The sequence below is a fragment of the Arachis hypogaea genome, chromosome 12 (assembly GCF_003086295.3).
Source record: "Arachis hypogaea cultivar Tifrunner chromosome 12, arahy.Tifrunner.gnm2.J5K5, whole genome shotgun sequence".
Classification (NCBI taxonomy): domain Eukaryota; kingdom Viridiplantae; phylum Streptophyta; class Magnoliopsida; order Fabales; family Fabaceae; genus Arachis; species Arachis hypogaea.
The window spans coordinates 37,191,252-37,210,214 of NC_092047.1; the positions used below are offsets into that span (position 1 = coordinate 37,191,252).

An 18,963-nucleotide genomic window follows, 5' to 3' on the forward strand; every position below is an offset into this window, starting at 1 on the left:
TTCTTCCATTATATTACATTCTTTGTCTCCCACTCTTCTTCTACTCACACAGGGATCCCTATACTGTGGTATAAAGGATCCATATTATTATTATTATTATTTTCTGTGCCCTCTTCTTTGTCATATGAGCAGGAGCAAGGACAAGAATATTCTTGTTGAAGCAGATCCAGAACCTGAAAGGACTCTGAAGAGAAAATTAAGAGAAGCTAAATTACAACAATCCAGAGATAACCTTTCAAAAATTTTTGAACAGGAAGAGGAGATGGCAGCCGAAAATAATAATAATGTATGGAAGATGCTTGGTGACTTTACTGCACCTAATTCCAATTTACATGGAAGAAGCATCTCCATTCCTGCCATTGGAGCAAACAACTTTGAGCTGAAACCTCAATTAGTTTCTCTGATGCAGCAGAACTGCAAGTTTCATGGACTTCCATCTGAAGATCCTTTTCAGTTCTTAAGTGAATTCTTGCAGATATGTGATACTGTTAAGACTAATGGAGTAGATCCTGAAGTCTACAGGCTCATGATTTTCCCTTTTGCTGTAAGAGACAGAGCTAGATTATGGTTGGATTCTCAACCCAAAGACAGCCTGAACTCTTGGGATAAGCTGGTCACGGCTTTCTTAGCCAAGTACTTTCCTCCTCAAAAGCTGAGCAAGCTTAGAGCTGATGTTCAAACCTTCAGACAGAAAGAAGGTGAATCCCTCTATGAAGCTTGGGAAAGATACAAACAGTTGACCAAAAAGTGTCCTTCTGACATGCTTTCAAAATGGACCATCCTGGATATATTCTATGATGGTTTATCTGAGCTATCAAAAATGTCATTGGACACTTCTGCAGGTGGATCCATTCACCTAAAGAAAATGCCTGCAGAAGCTCAAGAACTCATTGACATGGTTGCTAATAACCAGTTCATGTACACTTCTGAAAGGAATCCTGTGAGCAATGGGACGCCTATAAAGAAGGGAGTTCTTGAAGTTGATACTCTAAATGCCATATTGGCTCAGAATAAAATATTGACTCAGCAAGTCAATATGATCTCTCAGAGTCTGCATGGAATGTAAGCTGCATCCAACAGTACTCAAGAGGCATCTTCTGAAGAAGAAGCTTATGATCCTGAAAACCCTGCAATAGCAGAGGTAAATTATTTAGGTGAACCTTATGGAAACACCTATAAGTCATCATGGAGAAATCATCCAAATTTCTCATGGAAGGATCAAAAGCCTCAACAAGGCTTTAATAATGGTGGAAGAAACAGGTTTAGCAATAATAAACCTTTTCCATCATCCACTCAGCAACAGACAGAGAACTCTGAACAAAATACTTCTAATTTGGCAAACTTAGTCTCTGATCTGTCTAAGGCTACTGTAAGTTTCATGAGTGAAACAAGATCTTCCATTAGAAATTTGGAAGCACAACTGGGCCAGCTGAGTAAAAGGATCACTGAAATCCCTCCCAGTACTCTCCCAAGCAATACAGAAGAGAACCCAAAAGGAGAGTGCAAGGCCATTGACATAAGCACCATGGCCGAACCTACAAGGGGAGTGGAGGACGTGAATCCCAAGGAGGAAGACCTCCTGGGATGTCCAGTGATCAATAAGGAGCTTCCCTCTGAGGAACCAAAGGACTCTGAGGCTCATCTAAAGACCATAGAGATTCCATTGAACCTGCTTATGCCTTTCATGAGCTCTGATGAGTATTCCTCTTCTGAAGAGAATGAGGATGTCACTGAAGAGCAAACTGCCAAGTTTCTTGGTGCAATCATGAAGTTGAATGCCAAATTATTTGGCATTGATACTTAGGAAGTTGAACCTCCCTTGTTCATCAATGAACTAAGTGATCTGGATCAACTGACATTGCCTCAGAAGAGACAGGATCCTGGAAAGTTCATAATACCCTGTACCATAGGCACCATGATCTTTAAGGCTCTATGTGACCTTGGTTCAGGAATAAACCTCATGCCCCTCTCTGTAATAGAGAAACTGGGAATCTATGGGGTGCAAGCTGCTAAAATCTCATTAGAGATGGCAGATATTTCAAGAAAACAGGCTTATGGACAAGTAGAGGACGTGTTAGTAAAGGTTAAAGGCCTTTACATCCCTGCTGATTTCATAGTCCTGGATACTGGAAAGGAAGAGGATGAATCCATCATCCTAGGAAGACCTTTCCTGGCCACAGCAAGAGCTGTGATTGATGTTGACAGAGGTGAAATAGTCCTTCAATGGAATAAGGACTCCCTTGTGTTTAAAACTCAAGGATCTCCCTCTGCAACCATGGAGAGGAAGCAGAAAAAGCTTCTCTCAAAGCGGAGTCAACCAGAGCCCCCACAGTCAACTCTAAGTTTGGTGTTGAACTCCCATATCCAAACTCTAAGTTTGGTGTTGGAGAGTCTCAACAAAGCTCTGCACATCTGTGAGGCTCCATGAGAGCCCATTGTCAAGCTATTGACATTAAAGAAGCGCTTGTTGGGAGGCAACCCAATTTTTATTTATCTAACTATATTTTTCTTAGTTATATGTCTTTGTAGGTTCATGATCATGTGGAGTCACAAAATAAATATAAAAATTAAAAACGGAATCAAAAACAGCAGAAGAAAAATCACACCCTGGAGGAGCATCTGTCTGGCGTTCAGCGCCAGAACAGAGCATGGTTCTGGCGCTGAACGCCCAAAATGGGCAGCTTCTGGGCGCTGAACGCCAGAACAGGCATGGTTCTGGCGTTCAACGCCAGAAATGGCACACAAATGGGTGTTGAACGCCCAAAATGGCCACCGACCTGGCGCTGAACGCCCAGAGTTGTGTGCAAAGGCATTTTTACATGCCTAATGGGTGTAGGGATGTAAATCCTTGAACACCTCAGGATCTGTGGACCCCACAGGATCCACTCAGGATCTGTGGACCCCACAGGATCCACTCAGGATCTGTGGACCCCACAGAATCCACTCAGGATCTGTGGACCCCACAAGATCCCCACCTACCTCCATTCAACTCTTCTCACCACTTTCTTTCACACAACCCCATAAACACTCTTCCCCAAAAACCCTTCACCAATCACCTCAAACTCTCTTCCGCATCACCTCTTCACCACTCACATCCATCCATTTTCCCCCATAAACCTACCTCATAAACTCCACCTACCTTCAAAAATTCAAAACCAATTTCCCACCCAAACCCACCCATATGGCCGAAACCTTTCCCCCCCTCCCTTCCCTATATAAAGCCCTCCATTCTTCATCAAATTCACACAACACACCCCTCTACACCCTTCTTGGCTGAAACACTCCCCACTCTCCCTCTCCTCCATTTCTTCTTCTTCTTCATCTATTCTTGCTCGAGGGCGAGCAAAATTCTAAGTTTGGTGTGGTAAAAGCATAAGCTTTTTGTTTTTCCATTACCATTGATGGCACCTAAGACCGGAGAATCCTCTAGAAAGGGGAAAGGGAAGACAAAAGCTTCCACATCCGAGTCATGGGAGATGGAAAGGTTCATCTCCAAAGCCCATCAAGACCACTTCTATGATGTTGTGGCCAAGAAGAAGGTGATCCCCGAGGTCCCTTTCAAACTCAAAAGAAATGAGTATCCAGAGATCCGACATGAAATTCAAAGAAGAGGTTGGAAAGTTCTAACAAATCCCATTCAACAAGTCGGCATCCTAATGGTTCAAGAGTTCTATGCCAATGCATGGATCACCAAGAACCATGATCAAAGTAAGAACCCGGATCCAAAGAACTATGTTACAATGGTTCGGGGGAAATACTTAGATTTTAGTCTGGAGAATGTGAGGTTGGCGTTTAACTTGCCCATGATGCAAGGAGATGAACGCTTCTACACTAGAAGGGTCAACTTTAATCAAAGGTTGGACCAAGTCCTTATGGACATATGTGTAGAAGGAGCTCAATGGAAGATTGACTCCAAAGGCAAGCCGGTACAACTAAGAAGATTGGACCTCAAGCCTGTAGCTAGAGGATGGTTGGAGTTCATTCAATGCTCAATCATTCCCACTAGCAACCGGTCTGAAGTTACTATAGACCGGGCCATCATGATCCATAGCATCATGATTGGAGAAGAGGTGGAAGTTCGTGAGATTATACCTCAAGAACTCTACAAGGTGGCTGACAAGTCCTCCACAATGGCAAGGTTAGCCTTTCCTCACCTCATTTGCCACCTATGCAATTCGGCTGGGATTGACATAGAGGGAGATATCCTCATCAAAGAGGACAAGCCCATCACTAAGAAAAAGATGGAGCAAGCAAGAGAGCCCACTCATGGAGCTCAAGAGGCGTATGAAGCTCATCACCATGAGATCCCGGAGATGCCTCAAATGTACTTTCCTCCACAAAACTATTGGGAGCAAATTAACACCTCCCTAGGAGAATTGAGTTCCAATATGGGACAACTAAGGGTGGAACATCAAGAGCACTCCATCATGCTCCATGAAATCAGAGAAAATCAAAAAGCAATGAGGGAGGAGCAACAAAGACAAGGAAGAGACATAGAAGAGCTCAAGGACATCATTGGTTCCTCAAGAAGGAAACGCCACCATCACTAAGGTGGATTCGTTCCTTGTTCTTATTTCTTCTGTTTTTCGTTTTCTATGTTATGTGCTTATCTATGTTTGTGTCTTCATTACATGATCATTAGTAGTTAGTAACTATGCCTTAAAGTTATGAATGTCCTATGAATCCATCACCTCTCTTAAATGAAAAATGTTTTAATTCAAAAGAACAAGAAGTACATGAGTTTCGAATTTATCCTTGAACTTAGTTTAATTATATTGATGTGGTGACAATGCTTCTTGTTTTCTGAATGTATGCTTGAACAGTGCATATGTCTTTTGAAGTTGTTGTCTAAGAATGTTAAATATGTTGGCTCTTGAAAGAATGATGACTAGGAGACATGTTATTTGATAATCTGAAAAATCATAAAAATGATTCTTGAAGCAAGAAAAAGCAGCAAAGAACAAAGCTTGCAGAAAAAAAAAGGGGGCGAAAAAAAAAAATAGAAAGAGAAAGAAAAAGCAAGCAGAAAAAGCCAAAAGCTCTTAAAACCAAGAGGCAAGAGCAAAAAGCCAATAACCCTTAAAACCAAAAGGCAAGGGCAAATAAAAAGGATCCCAAGGCTTTGAGCATCAGTGGATAGGAGGGCCTAAAGGAATAAAATCCTGGTCTAAGCGGCTAAACCAAGCTGTCCTTAACCATGTGCTTGTGGCCTGTAGGTGTCAAGTGAAAACTTGAGACTGAGCGGTTAAAGTCAAGGTCCAAAGCAAAAAAAGAGTGTCCTTAAGAACCCTGGATACCTCTAATTGGGGACTTTAGCAAAGCTGAGTCACAATCTGAAAAGGTTCACCCAATTATGTGTCTGTGGCATTTATGTATCCGGTGGTAATACTGGAAAACAAAGTGCTTAGGGCCACGGCCAAGACTCATGAAATAGCTGTGTTCAAGAATCATCATACAAAACTAGGAGAATCAATAACACTATCTGAAATCTGAGTTCCTATAGATGCCAATCATTCTGAACCTCAATGGATAAAGTGAGATGCCAAAACTATTCAAGAGGCAAAAAGCTATAAGTCCCGCTCATTTGATTGAAGCTATGTTTCATTGATAGTTTGGAATTTATAGTATATTCTCTTCTTTTTATCCTATTTGATTTTCAGTTGCTTGGGGACAAGCAACAATTTAAGTTTGGTGTTGTGATGAGCGGATAATTTATACGCTTTTTGACATTGTTTTTATTATGTTTTTAGTAGGATCTAGTTACTTTTAGGGATGTTTTCATTAGTTTTTATGTTAAATTCACATTTCTGGACTTTACTATGAGATTGTGTGTTTTTCTGTGATTTCAGGTATTTTCTGACTGAAATTGAGGGACTTGAGCAGAAATCAGATTCAGAGGTTGAAAAAGGACTGCTGATGCTGTTGGATTCTGACCTCCCTGCACTCAAAATGGATTTTATGGAGCTACAGAACTCGAAATGGCGCGCTTCCAATTGCATTGGAAAGTAGACATCTAGGGCTTTCCAGAAATATATAATAGTCCATACTTTGGCTAATAATAGACGACGCAAACTGGCGTTCAACGCCAGCTATCTGCCCAATTCTAGAGTTCAGCGCCAGAAATGGATCCAAAACCAGAGTTGAACGCCCAAACTGGCACAAAAGCTGGTGTTCAACTCCAAGAAGGACCTCTACACGTGAAACACTCAAAGCTCAGTCCAAGCACACACCAAGTGGGCCCCGGAAGTGGATTTATGCATCAATTACTCACTCCTGTAAACCCTAGTAGCTAGTTTATTATAAATAGGACCTTTTACTATTGTATTAGGCATCTTTTGATCAGTTATATGCTATCTTAGATCATGTTTGAGGGCTGGCCTCTCGGCCATGCCTAGACTCTCACTTATGTATTTTTAACGGTAGAGTTTCTACACTCCATAGATTAAGGTGTGGAGCTCTGCTGTTCCTCAAAGTTTAATGCAAAGTACTACTGTTTTCTATTCAATTCATCTTGTTTCGCTTCTAAGATATTCATTCGTACTTCAATCTTAATGTGATGAACGTGACAATCATCATCATTCCCTATGAATGCGTGCCTGACAACCACTTCCGTTCTACCTTTGACTGAATGAGTATCTCTTAGATCTCCTAACCAGAATCTTCGTGGTGTAAGCTAGAATGATGGCAGCATCCAAGAGAATCCGGAAGGTCTAAACCTTGTCTGTGGTATTCCGAGTAGGATTCAATGATTGGATGACTGTGACGAGCTCCAAACTCGCGATTGCAGGGCGTTAGTGACAGACGCAAAAGGATAGTAAATCCTATTCCAGCATGATCGAGAACCGACAGATGAATAGCCGTGCCGTGACAGGGTGCGTTGATCATTTTCACTGAGAGGATAAGATGAAGCCATTGACAAAGGTGATGCCTCCAGACGATTAGCCGTGCCGTGACAGGACATTGGATCATTTTCCCGAGAGATGACCGAAAGTAGCCGTTGACAATGGTGATGTATCACATAAGGCCAGCCATGGAAAGGAGTAAGACTGACTGGATGAAGATAGCAGGAAAGCAGAGGTTTAGAGGAACGAGAAGCATCTCTATTCGCTTATCTGAAATTCTCACCAATGCATTACATAAGTATTTCTATCCCTATTCTATTAATTATTATTCAAAAACACCATTATCAATTTATATCTGCCTAACTGAGATTTGCAAGGTGACCATAGCTTGCTTCATACCAACAATCTCCGTGGGATTCGACCCTTACTCACGTAAGGTATTACTTGGACGACCCAGTGCACTTGCTGGTTAGTTACACGGAGTTGTGAACCATGGTCTTGGCATCATGTTTTTGGCGCCATTACCAGGGAAAGAAAGAGCGATGAATTTTACATAATTAAAGTGTAATAACGATTCCGCGTACCATGTGGCATTTGGAATTAGCAATCGATCTTCAACTCTTCTCATGAGCAATTAGATCAAGAGATTGGCAATTGTTTGTGATAAAAAAAATTGAATCACCAAGAGATTGAGATCCAATTACTCACAATCCTCCATAGATCTATTCACATGATTGAGAAGGAATTAATCACCATTAATTCATAAGAAATCAACATCTCTGATCTTTAGTGATCTCACCCATCACAAATCTTCATTTCTATTCTTTTGAATTTCTAATTACCCACTACCTAATTCCCTTGTTTACATTCCTGCAATTTATAATTTCTGCCATTTACATTTCATCTTTTACTTGCAATTTACACTTCAGTCAGTTACATTTCAGTTCCTACTTTCTTGCACTTTAAGTTTTCCGTTCTTACATTTCCAGTCATTTATTTCATTCTTTTACTTTCAGTCATTTCAATTCTTTGTCAGTTATTTAATTGCATTTTACTTCCATGTCAAGTTTCATGTTGAATACACCAAGAATTCACAAATTGTTTGTCAGACTAGAGCATCATTTAACTAAAATTACTTAATCCACCAATCTCCGTGGGATCGATCTCACTCTTGTGAGTCTTACTACTTGATATGACCCGGTATACTTGCCGGTAGTTACTTGAAAATAAATTGTTTACCTATCAAGTTTTTGGCGCCGTTGCCGGGAATTGGTAAAGATTAACAATGATTAAGTTCGTGGTAGTCTAGATTAGGCATTTTTCTTTCATTTGGTATACAGCACACTAACTGTTTGGCACTTTGTGTCACCTAACCTTCTAACAACACTCTAGCACTAGAGTGTCCATTTTTTATTTGGTTTGTTTGTGATTGTGCATGCCAGGAGGAAGGAGAGAAACATCTACTTCCTCTAATTCTGAGCCTGAAAGAACCTTCCTAAGACTTAGAAGAGAAGCAAGGGAGAAGGGGGTAATTGGTGAAGAGGACTCAGAAGAAGAAAATCAAGTTATGGAGGACAACATGCATAACCCACCTGAGGAGGTTGCTAATGACCATAGACAACCTGCTAGGAGGATGTTGGCTTCATATACCATTCCTAACCCCAGGAACTGTGGAAGCAGCATACTTACTCCAAATGTCCATGTCAATAACTTTGAGTTGAAGCCTCAACTCATCACCTTGGTGTAGAACAATTACTCTTATGGAGGGGTCCTCTTGAAGACCCTAATCAACACTTGTTTGTCTTCCTGAGGATATGCGAAATAGTTAAGACAAATGGTGTCCATCCATACATATACAAGTTGCTGTTGTTCCTATTTTCTCTCAGGGATAAGGCATTCCAATGGCTGGAGACCTTTCCTAAAGAAAGCATCAATAACTAGGATGATTTGGTGAGCAAATTCCTAGCTAAGTTTTACCTACCTCAAAGAATCATCAAGTTAAAAACAGAGGTGCAAACTTTCACACAAATGGATGGAGAGTCACTCTATGAGGCATGTTCAGTGAGTGGGTAAGACTCCAAAACTTCTATGAGGGCCTAACTCTAGAAACACAAAAGGCATTAGACTACTCTGCAGAAGGCTCACTCCAGTTGATGAAAACAGTCGAAGAAGCTCAAGATCTCATAGACATTGTTGCCAACAATCAATACTTCTATGCTTCTCAAAGGCAACGCAACCCAATTCCAAAGAAGGGTGATAAACCCATATTTTATGATATATTTTATGCTCAATTTAGGTGATTTATTCAATCCTTCACTCACTTATTCATATAAATTGCATGGTTTTACTTTCCCTTCCTTAATATGTGATGTATGTGAAAAACATGTTTCTTATGCTTTAAAAATAATTATTTTAATTACCCTTTATTTCCATTCGATGCCGTGATTCGTGTGTTGAGTAGTTTCAGATCTTCTAAGGCAGGAATGACTTAAAGGATGGAAAGGAAACATACAAAAATGGAAGGAAACCATAAAATGGAGTTTTTGAAGAAACTGGAAGTGACGCGACCGCATGGACGACGCGGCTGCATGCCACCGCGAAATGGCAGTGACGCGACCGCGTGATTGACGCGATCGCGCGCCTTAAGCGAAACGCATATGACGCGGACGCATGACTGAAGCGACCGCGTGATAAGGAAAACTCCAAATGACGCGACCGCGTGACCTACGCAGACGCGTGATAGAGGTCACGCACCAGAAATTACAGAAAATACTCCCAGCGATTTCTGAAGCCCTTTTTGGCCCAAATCCAAGTCCAGAAGGCACAGATGAGAGGTTATGAAGTGGGGGAATGCATACATTCGATGAGAGTCTCCAATTAGTTACTTTTCATGATTTAGATGTAGTTTTGAGGGAGAGGTTCTCTCCTCTCTCTTTTAGGATTTAGAATTAGGATTTCTTTTGCTTTCAGGATTATCTCTTTTTATCAGGTTCAATATTCCTTTTTAATTACTTATTTTCTCAATTTAATTTATGAATTCTTCTATGTTACATACAATTCCTTTGATTAATGTTATTTCAGGTATTTCAGTTTATGATTGTTTTCTTTTATTTACATTATTGTTATTTTCAATCTGAAGACATTTTTATTCCAGCAGATTTACTTTTTCCCCTTTTGGTCTTGGTTAAGAAATCAGTAACTCAGGAGTTATCAAACTCAACATGATTGATAATTATTATCTTTGCTAATTGAATTGAACTTCAATAATCCCAATCTTTCCTTAGGGATTAACTAGGATTTGAAGATCAAACTAATTAGTCACTTGACCTTTCTTTGCTTTAAGTAAAGGCTAACTAAGTGGAATTAAGATTCAATCTTCATCATCATTGATAAGGATAACTAGGATAGGACTTCCAATTTCTCATACCTTGCCAAAAGTTTATTTCACAGTTATATTTATTTTACCTGCTATTTAAATTACTTGTTCCTCATCATCAAAACCCCAATTTACAATCTTCATAACCAGTAATAAGAACATACTTCCCTGCAGTTCCTTGAGAAGACGACCCGAAGTTTGAATACTTCGGTTATCAATTTTTAAGGGGTTTGTTACTTGTGATAACCAAAACGTTTGTAAGAAAGGATTCTTGTTGGTTTAGAAGCTATACCTGCAACGAGGATTTATCTGCAAATTTCTAGACCACACAAAAGTTCTCCCTGCAAAATGGCGCCGTTACCGGGGAACTGCAATCGTGTGCCTTATTACTGGTTATTGTAAATATTTTTCTTTTACTTGTTTATTTGTCTTTATTTTCTCCTCTTATTTCCATTAGCTACTATGAATTCTCACCCCTCTCGCTTTGAGTTTGGTTCTAATATTGTTGAAAGGAGTGAAAGTTATAACAGGAACATGCATCAAGGTCAGAGCAATCAAAGATGGATGGAGCCAAGAGGATCTGATCAACCCTTTAGGCAACATCACCCTCTAAGATGTCATGGACAAAGACCATTCTACAATGCATACCAAGTCAATAGACATGGTGGACAACCTTGTAGTTACCAACAAGCCCCACCCTGTGCTTATAAGCCATCCTCTCAACATAACTTCGAACCACCACACTCACAAGCTCCTTTTCACCATTCACCACCATATGATCCTCATTTACCCCAATTCCAATCCAATTACTCCCAAACACCACCACTTCCCCATGTACCATGTCCAAATCCATCACCCTGAGAATCAGAGGTTCGCCTCAAGGAAACAGTAGATCAACTTCAAACAACCCTTCATCAACTGGAGCAAGCAGTAAGTCAATTATCTTCTAGACGTTCGAACATTCAAGGACCTCCCACAGCCCCATGTGGACAATCTAATGAAGAGCGTAGTATGAAGGAGATACTAGAAACTCCAGTGGACAGAACAGGGCATGACTTCGTACTGGAACAAGTAGAGGAAGCTGTCATTATAGAAGAAGAAGAGTTGGTTGAAGACTTAGGAGAAGCTGAACTTCCATGGGAATCCAGAATTATGGAAAAATCTGTCAAGGACGTTACAATTGATGTTAAGGGGGATAGTGCACAACTCCCACAGCAACTCTTTTATGAAGAACTAGACGGAATAATCCAAGAAGCAAGTTTCCTTGATGATGATAATCTCAAGTCAAGTTCTCCTAGTAATGAACTTGCATCCGCAAGTGAATTCTCTGAGATCAAAGAATCTTCCCCAAGTGAATACGAAGATGATGCGGAGGTAGATTTCTCTCAACCTCCCGTTTACGACTTAAGTGACGAGGAAGACATAGAAGGCTTTGATCAGGACATGGATGCATTTGAAGAAGTCTGCAAGGTAGTGAAGAAATTCATCGAAGAGCACAAGGGAGTAGAACTTACAGAACCACTGGAAACACCTATCCTAAGGCCATTACCACCCAATACAAGCTTCAAGTGGGTACAATCCTTAACCTTTAGCTTTATTTTTCCACTTGAATATGGGTTGCTTGAAACAGATGGCCAGCTTAGAGCTCTCTGCGGCTTTAAGAGTAAGAGGAAAATGGCTCGTACTCAGAGCTGGTGCACAAGGTTCAATAAGGTTCCACGCTTCAACTCGAAGTGCACGGATTGGCATCATGATCAATCGAATGGATCTCAAAAAACGTTTGGTCACCATGGTAAGAATCTACTTTCTAAACCGCACGGATGGAAAAATATAGATCAAGACGGAGGCGGATTTAAAAGCAAAGTTTGGGATCCTGGAGTCTGTTCTGACATTCAGCACACTGGAAGCCTGAGAACCTGTTTGAAGCTGCTCAGAAGCTTTACGTGCCTTGTTTGGGACCCCGGAGGCCATTGGCATTCCAAACATTGGTTGATATTTCTGGATGAATTTAAACATAAGCCGCTATAATAGGAAGCTCATCCAATGTCCAACTTAAGGACTTTAACTATAAGTGCCAGGTGGGAGACAACCCACCATGGTATGGTCGTTTCTTTTTTAGTTTTATTTCGTGTTATTTATTTTTATTTCCTTTTCAATTGAACCTAAATATTATTCACTCGCATTGCATACTGCATAATTGCATACCTGCATAAAAAAAAAGAGAAAGGTCACGCGACGCGACCGCATCACTCATGCGATCGCGTCAGTTGCGAAAAACACTTCCCATCCGTCCGCGTCATTCACGCGGCCGCGTGACCTGGAAATCGGCGTAAGGATCCAACGCCCAGAAAGTTGGGCTAGAATCGTGCGGTCATTGTGCACTTCGCACAAAACGACCCACGCAGTCACGTCCTTGACGCGATCGCGTCACTTGCACAACACCAATCCCACGGGACAGCGTGAGCGACGCGATTGCGTCGCGCGGATTGTACAACACCCCAAAAGAGACAGAGAGTTACGTTGAAACGACACTGGAATTGTGCGTTTAGCACAATTTCCAGCGACGCAGTTGCATGCCTCACGCGACCGCGTCATTCATCCTTTTACCCATTCCATGTGATCGCATCACCCACGCGATCGCGTCATCCCCATTCCACCCTAGCCACGCGACCGCGTGCCCCACACGATCGCATGGATTCAAATTTATTAACCCCCTGTGACGCGAACCCTACCCCATCGCGCCCCCCAACCCCTTTCTTCTTCCTCTTATCTGCAACCCTTGCTGCTCCTCCACCACCCTACGCCACCGCACCACCGTCAACCACCCAGACACCACCGCAACGCCACCCCCTTCTCCTTTCTCTCTCTTTCTTCTTCTTCTCTCCTCTTCTCCCCCCACCATTACTGCCCCCTCCGCGACCACCACCCCACTGCACCGCCGTCACCGCCGCACGCACTACCCACCACCCACACCCCCACTTCCCTTTAACCCCTACCCCATTAACCCTGCCTTCAAACAACCACCGCCGCGCCAACCACCCTCAACCGCCGCGTCAGCCGCCACCACCAACATCCCCGAACCATCTCTCTGCCCCACTTTCATTCATACGCCTACCAGGTTCTGCCGAATGCCACCATTCTTTCAATTCCTAGCTAATTACATATTTTTCTGTTTATGTTCATCATTAGGCTAGTTAGATATGCATGTTGTAGTGGATTCTAGGTGGTTAGGTAGCCTAGGATGTGGTTAGTGGATTTAGGCCTGATTAATTGCACTGTTCATGCTACTTGCTTTATAATTTTCGTACTTCTGCTGTTGCTATGCTGTTAGTATTGTTCATATGCTGTTCTTACTGTTCATGCTGCTATTGCGAATGTTCTTTCTTGTTCATACCTAATTGCAGTTTGTTTTATTTTCTATGAACTATTCTGTTGCTATTTATTTTCTGGGAACATCCAATTTTAGCCGGAATGCCACAAAACACATATCATCAACCCCACAATAACTCACAAGCCCACCAGAATAACTTCTCCACACCTCCATTCAACTCACAAACTACCCACCTCAGTGCCCCAAACAACTTCCACCAGCAACCATCACATCCTATGCAACCACATCCAAACTCTCAGAGGATCTCTAACTTAGAGATGTTGATGGATAAACTCATCAAAACTCAAGAGATGGCAAGACAAGATCAAGAAACAGCAATGAAAGATCAAGCCCTGACACTCAAAAACCAAGAGGCCTCAATGAGAAATCTTGAGAGGCAGATGGGACAAATAGCTAGACAAATCACAGAGATGGGTGAGAAGCGAGCAAATATTTTCTTAGTGACACTGAAAATAACCCCAGGGACACAGGAAAAGCCATAAAATGGGAGGAGTGTAAAGTAATCACTTTGAGAAGTGGAAAGAAAGTGGAGAAAGAAGCCATCACTCAGGAAGAGCACAACAAAGAAAGCTTAAAAGAAGAAGTGAAGGTGTAAAAGTAGGAGCAAGAAACTTCCACACAGAGTGATAATTCAACTAAGAAGGAGGCAGTGAAAGCATACCAACCAATGTTACCATATCCTCAATGGTTCAAGGGAGAAAATAAAGAGAAGCAGTACTTCAAATTTCTGGAGACATTTAAGACACTGCACATCAACATCCCTTTCATAGAAGCACTTGAACAGATGCCACTATATGCTATGTTCATAAAGGAATTGTTGACAAAGAAAATATCTTTGAAAGAAGAACAAATGGTTGTGATGGCCAAGGAGTGTAGTGCCATCATCCAAAGAGAATTACCAATAAAGAGGAAGGACCCAGGGAGCTTTCATATACCCTGCACCATAGGCAACATGATAATTGAGAGAGCATTTTGTGACCTTGGTGCAAGCATAAATCTGATGCCTCTATCCTTGATGAAGAAGCTTCAAATCCATGAATTGAAACACACACAAATAGCTCTCCAAATGCCTGACAAATCCATTAAGCAAGCACTTGAAGTTGTGGAGAATGTATTGGTAAAAGTGGGAAAATTTTTCCTCTCAGCTGACTTCGTCATTCTAGACATGCAGGAAGATTATAACACTCCCATAATTCTGGGGAGACCCTTCTTAGCTACGGGCAGATCATTAATAGATGTTGAGAAAGGAGAATTGATGCTAAAAGTGCACGAAGAGCATATAGTATTCCATGTCTTTAAGAGTTTGCAAGATCCCACTCAAGAAGAAAAGGGTATGAAGATTGATTCGAGAGATCCAAACTTGAAAGAGGCACCTGATGAGTCACTCCCGATGCACTTAAGCTCATTTTGGAAAGGAAGGGAAGAGGTAGAAGTGTTGCAACAAGCTAAAAGAATCAAGAAGGAGTGATGCGGGCAGAAATTGGCGAGTTAAGAATGATTATAAAATATGCATTGCAAGTATAGTTCTCAACCAACCAGAAATCCGCTTTATCAATTTAAAAAGGGTGTCACAGAAATTAAAATCAAAATACTGGGAGTATGAGTCACAGGTCGTCTCCCAACGAGTTACAGAAAAGTGTGCTATTTTATTAATCAGATGTTTTCAAAAAGGTTTGAGTTGAATGGCAGAAAATTAAATTAGAGAATTTATATAAATTTAAATAAAAGCCTTGACTGGGAGTTGATTAGTTGGAAGCCCTATTCTTATTGCAGTACTCTCAAGATTGATTGATAATTGGGGATTATTCTGTTTAGTTGTCCCTCACTAAGTAAGGGAAAGTTAAACAAGTTGGAATGCTATTTCTATCCACAAGTTCCAATCCGCTCTTGGGAGGATTGGTGTTAGTGACTAGAGAGAAATCCAACAATAACCCAACTACAATCTTTCTCTTGAGCATCCCAACTTCAAGGGTTTCTTTCAATCAACTCCCCATCAAGTTAGGGAACTACTCGCTCATTGTAAATGTAAAATTCATAACATAAGAAAAGGAATTAAAGAAAGACATAATAAATATTGATCAAAAGATTAATTAAAAATAAAAGTAATTCTTGTATTAATAAATGCAAAAATAATCCAATAGTAAAATTAAGTAAATTGAGGAACATGGAAGAGTAAGAGACAAGTAAAGAGAACGAACTAGAATGTCGAAGTCTTGATGAAGCAATAACTCTTCTCAATATCCCAATGCAAAAACAATGAACATAACAAATCCTAAAAAACTATGAATGTGTAGAGAAAAACCTAGAGGAGAGGAAAACTAGATCTGAAAACTAAAACTATGCGGAATGAATGTCTCTCTTGGTTTCTGCATGTTCTCTGGCTCTAGTCTGCTCTTCTGGGCCGAAAACTGGGCCAAAATAAGGCCCGAAATTGCCCCCAGGGATTCTGTAGATTATGCAGATCGCGCATGTCACGCGCATGTCCACTCTTTTGCGCGGTCGCGTCATCCATGCGGCCGCGTCGCTTCTCGCTGGTCATCTCCTCAATTTCTTATGTTCCTTCCATTTTTGCAAGCTTCCTTTTCAATCTCTAACTCATTCATGCCCTATAAAGTCTGAAACACTTATCACACATATCACGGCATCGAATGGAATAAAGGATAAATAAAAATACATAATTAAAGTCCCTAGGAAGCAAGTTTTCAATCATACAATAACTTTAGGAAGGAATTATAAATGCATGCTTATTTAATGAATAAGTGGGTAAAGATCATGATAAAATCACACAATTAAACACAATATAAAACATAAAATAGTGATTTATCAACCTCCCCACACTTAAACATTAGCATGTCCTCATGCTTATTTGAAGGAGATAAAATGAATGAGTAAGAACATGTAAAACCTGTGCAATGCAATGCAACCTACATGTATGAATGCAACTATATGAATTTTGTCCACTTGATCAAAAGTAAGTAAGCTCTTCAAAACAATTACAAATCAAATTCCACTAACTCAATTCTTATACAGTAAGAACATATAAAAATGCAAGATAGCTCATGAAAGCAGGGAACATAGAAATTCAAGCATGGAACCCTCACTGATGATGTATGTACACTCTAGTCTCTCTAGTGTATAGGGTCATCACTCTATCCTTCTCTAATCATGCTCTCTAATTTTTGTTCTTCTCCTAACCAATCAACAACATTTAATATACCAATGCAAACATCATGAGGTCTTTTCAAGGTTGTAATGGGGCCAAGGTAAGGGTAAGGATGCATATATGGCTAAGTAAGCTTATAAATTGAATCTTTAATTAACCCAAGCTTTAACATAACCTATATATATTCTATATAACTTTTAAAATTCATACCTAGCTACCCAGAAATCTCTTTCACATCCATACTCATGTATCAACCTTTTGTTTTGATTGTATCATACATGCATTAATCTTTGAATGCTTGACTTAGCATTGGGGTAATTTTGTCCCCTTATTTATTTTATTTTAATTTATTTTATTTTATTTTTTTTTAAAAACATAGAAACATAAAAATAACATAGCTTATCAATGTACATAGAGTTTTAATTCTTATAGTTTCACATGAGTGGGTATCCGAATTCACATTATATTATCATGACTCATTCCCTTATTATCCTTTGTTCCCACAATTTTTCATACTTGATTGACACACACAATTCTATCTTAAGCTAACCAAAGATTCAATTTGGGATATATAATTATTTTTCCGCTTAAGGCTAGTAATGTGGTAAAATATAGAACAAATGGGATTTAAAGGCTCAAAGTGGCTAGCAAAGGTAATTGAAAGGGTAGGCTTAATTTGGATAAGTAAGCTCAACAAATAATGGCCTCAATCATATGCAAACATATAAATATAATAAACATTGGACATATAGGATGAAACAAAATGTAGATTACAATCATAGAGAAGTAAACACACAAGAATAAAATAATTATGGTTAAATAATGTAACCATTCATAAAGGCTCAAATCTCACAGGTTGTGTGTTCTTTAGCTCAAAAATCATGTTCCAAATACAACTTCAAGCAAATTTAACATAAAAGTTTTAATTGAAATTAGTGAAATTTTGTTCCAAAGATAGGGTCTTAGAAGAAACTCATTGTCTTTTCAATCAAGCAGAACATGCATGAAACTAACCTATTACTATGCAATTTATCCTATTCTATAAAAGAAAAATCTAACTAAATATCCTAATTTATTGGTGCTAGGGAAGAGAAATTACCTCCGGAAGTCAGGTACTGACCGACCTCCCCACACTTAAGGCTTTGCACCATCCTCGGTGCCATCTGTCAGGAATAAAGGTGGGCTGGTAGCAGTATCTCCACAGTCAGGACCATCATGGCTCCCTGTGCTGGTAAAAGAAGTGGAGTCTGGGGTGTCTGAGTCCTTGAATTTTCCCAAGATCAGCTCCTTAAGGTATGAAAATCGGCACTTGTTACGGCGCTCTCTCATCTTAGCTTTGTGTTCTTGCCGATCCAACCTTGCAAGTATCTGCTGGAGCAGTTGGTCAGTAGTGGGTGCTTGTGGTGTTGAAGAAGGAATATCTTCAACTGGTTCAGTAGGCTGGCTGGTAGTGGCTGCTGGAAGTCTAAGGTACTTCCCGTTAGGGACATACTGATCATCCCGGGGGAGCATGGCTTTGGTGTCCCCAGCTCTGTTGGAGACTCCGGCAGTTGAGACAAGATCTGAGACCAAGGCGGGGAAAGGTAAGTTGCCCGCAATTTTGGATGTGTCTTGGTAGGTTCAGAGGCTAGTCTGTAAGGATGCACCATAGTAGAACGGCCATGTCCACAGTGATGGAGGACTTGTGAGTGCTCGAAAAGACGTAATGGGACATGATCTGTGCCCATACGCGAGTCTCCAAGGTAAGTGCTGAAGCCGAAATTCCCTTAGGGAGGGTACGATGGTATCCGTAGATCCATCGGCTGCCAGGTAGTGCGATAACTCTGAGAACAGTGTCCCAGTCAAATTGGTAAATCTGGCACTTGAGTGCAGCTTCTTGAAAGGCATCCAGTCCTTCTGGAACAGGGGGAAGACTTAGAACTTTTTGAATGGCCTCTTCTGAAATGGGAACTTGCTTCTGACGGACGTAGACAGACTGCAGGGTTGGTAGGTGGTAGTTGGAGTAGAACTCGACTACCCAAGAAAGACTGACCTGCCTTGGCTATCTTTGTAGGAAACCCCATTGTCTTTGGGTAATCTGCGGCTCAACAAATGTAGCAATGTGGTTTGGGAGGAGAAGAAGGTATTCGTTGTTGTAACTCCTTTCTGCCAGGATAGGGAACATCTACTCACAGTAGCGATTGGGGAATCG

At 40.7% G+C, this 18,963-nt stretch overlaps 1 non-coding gene across 1 annotated transcript; it reads right to left on the bottom strand.

Moving 5' to 3' along the window:
* Positions 1 to 658: 658 nt before the first annotated feature.
* On the bottom strand, positions 659 to 766 carry LOC112730934 (small nucleolar RNA R71). The gene has a single exon (XR_003166734.1). It is a non-coding gene; the product is annotated as a small nucleolar RNA R71 (small nucleolar RNA).
* Between the last annotated feature and the right edge of the window lie 18,197 nt (positions 767 to 18,963).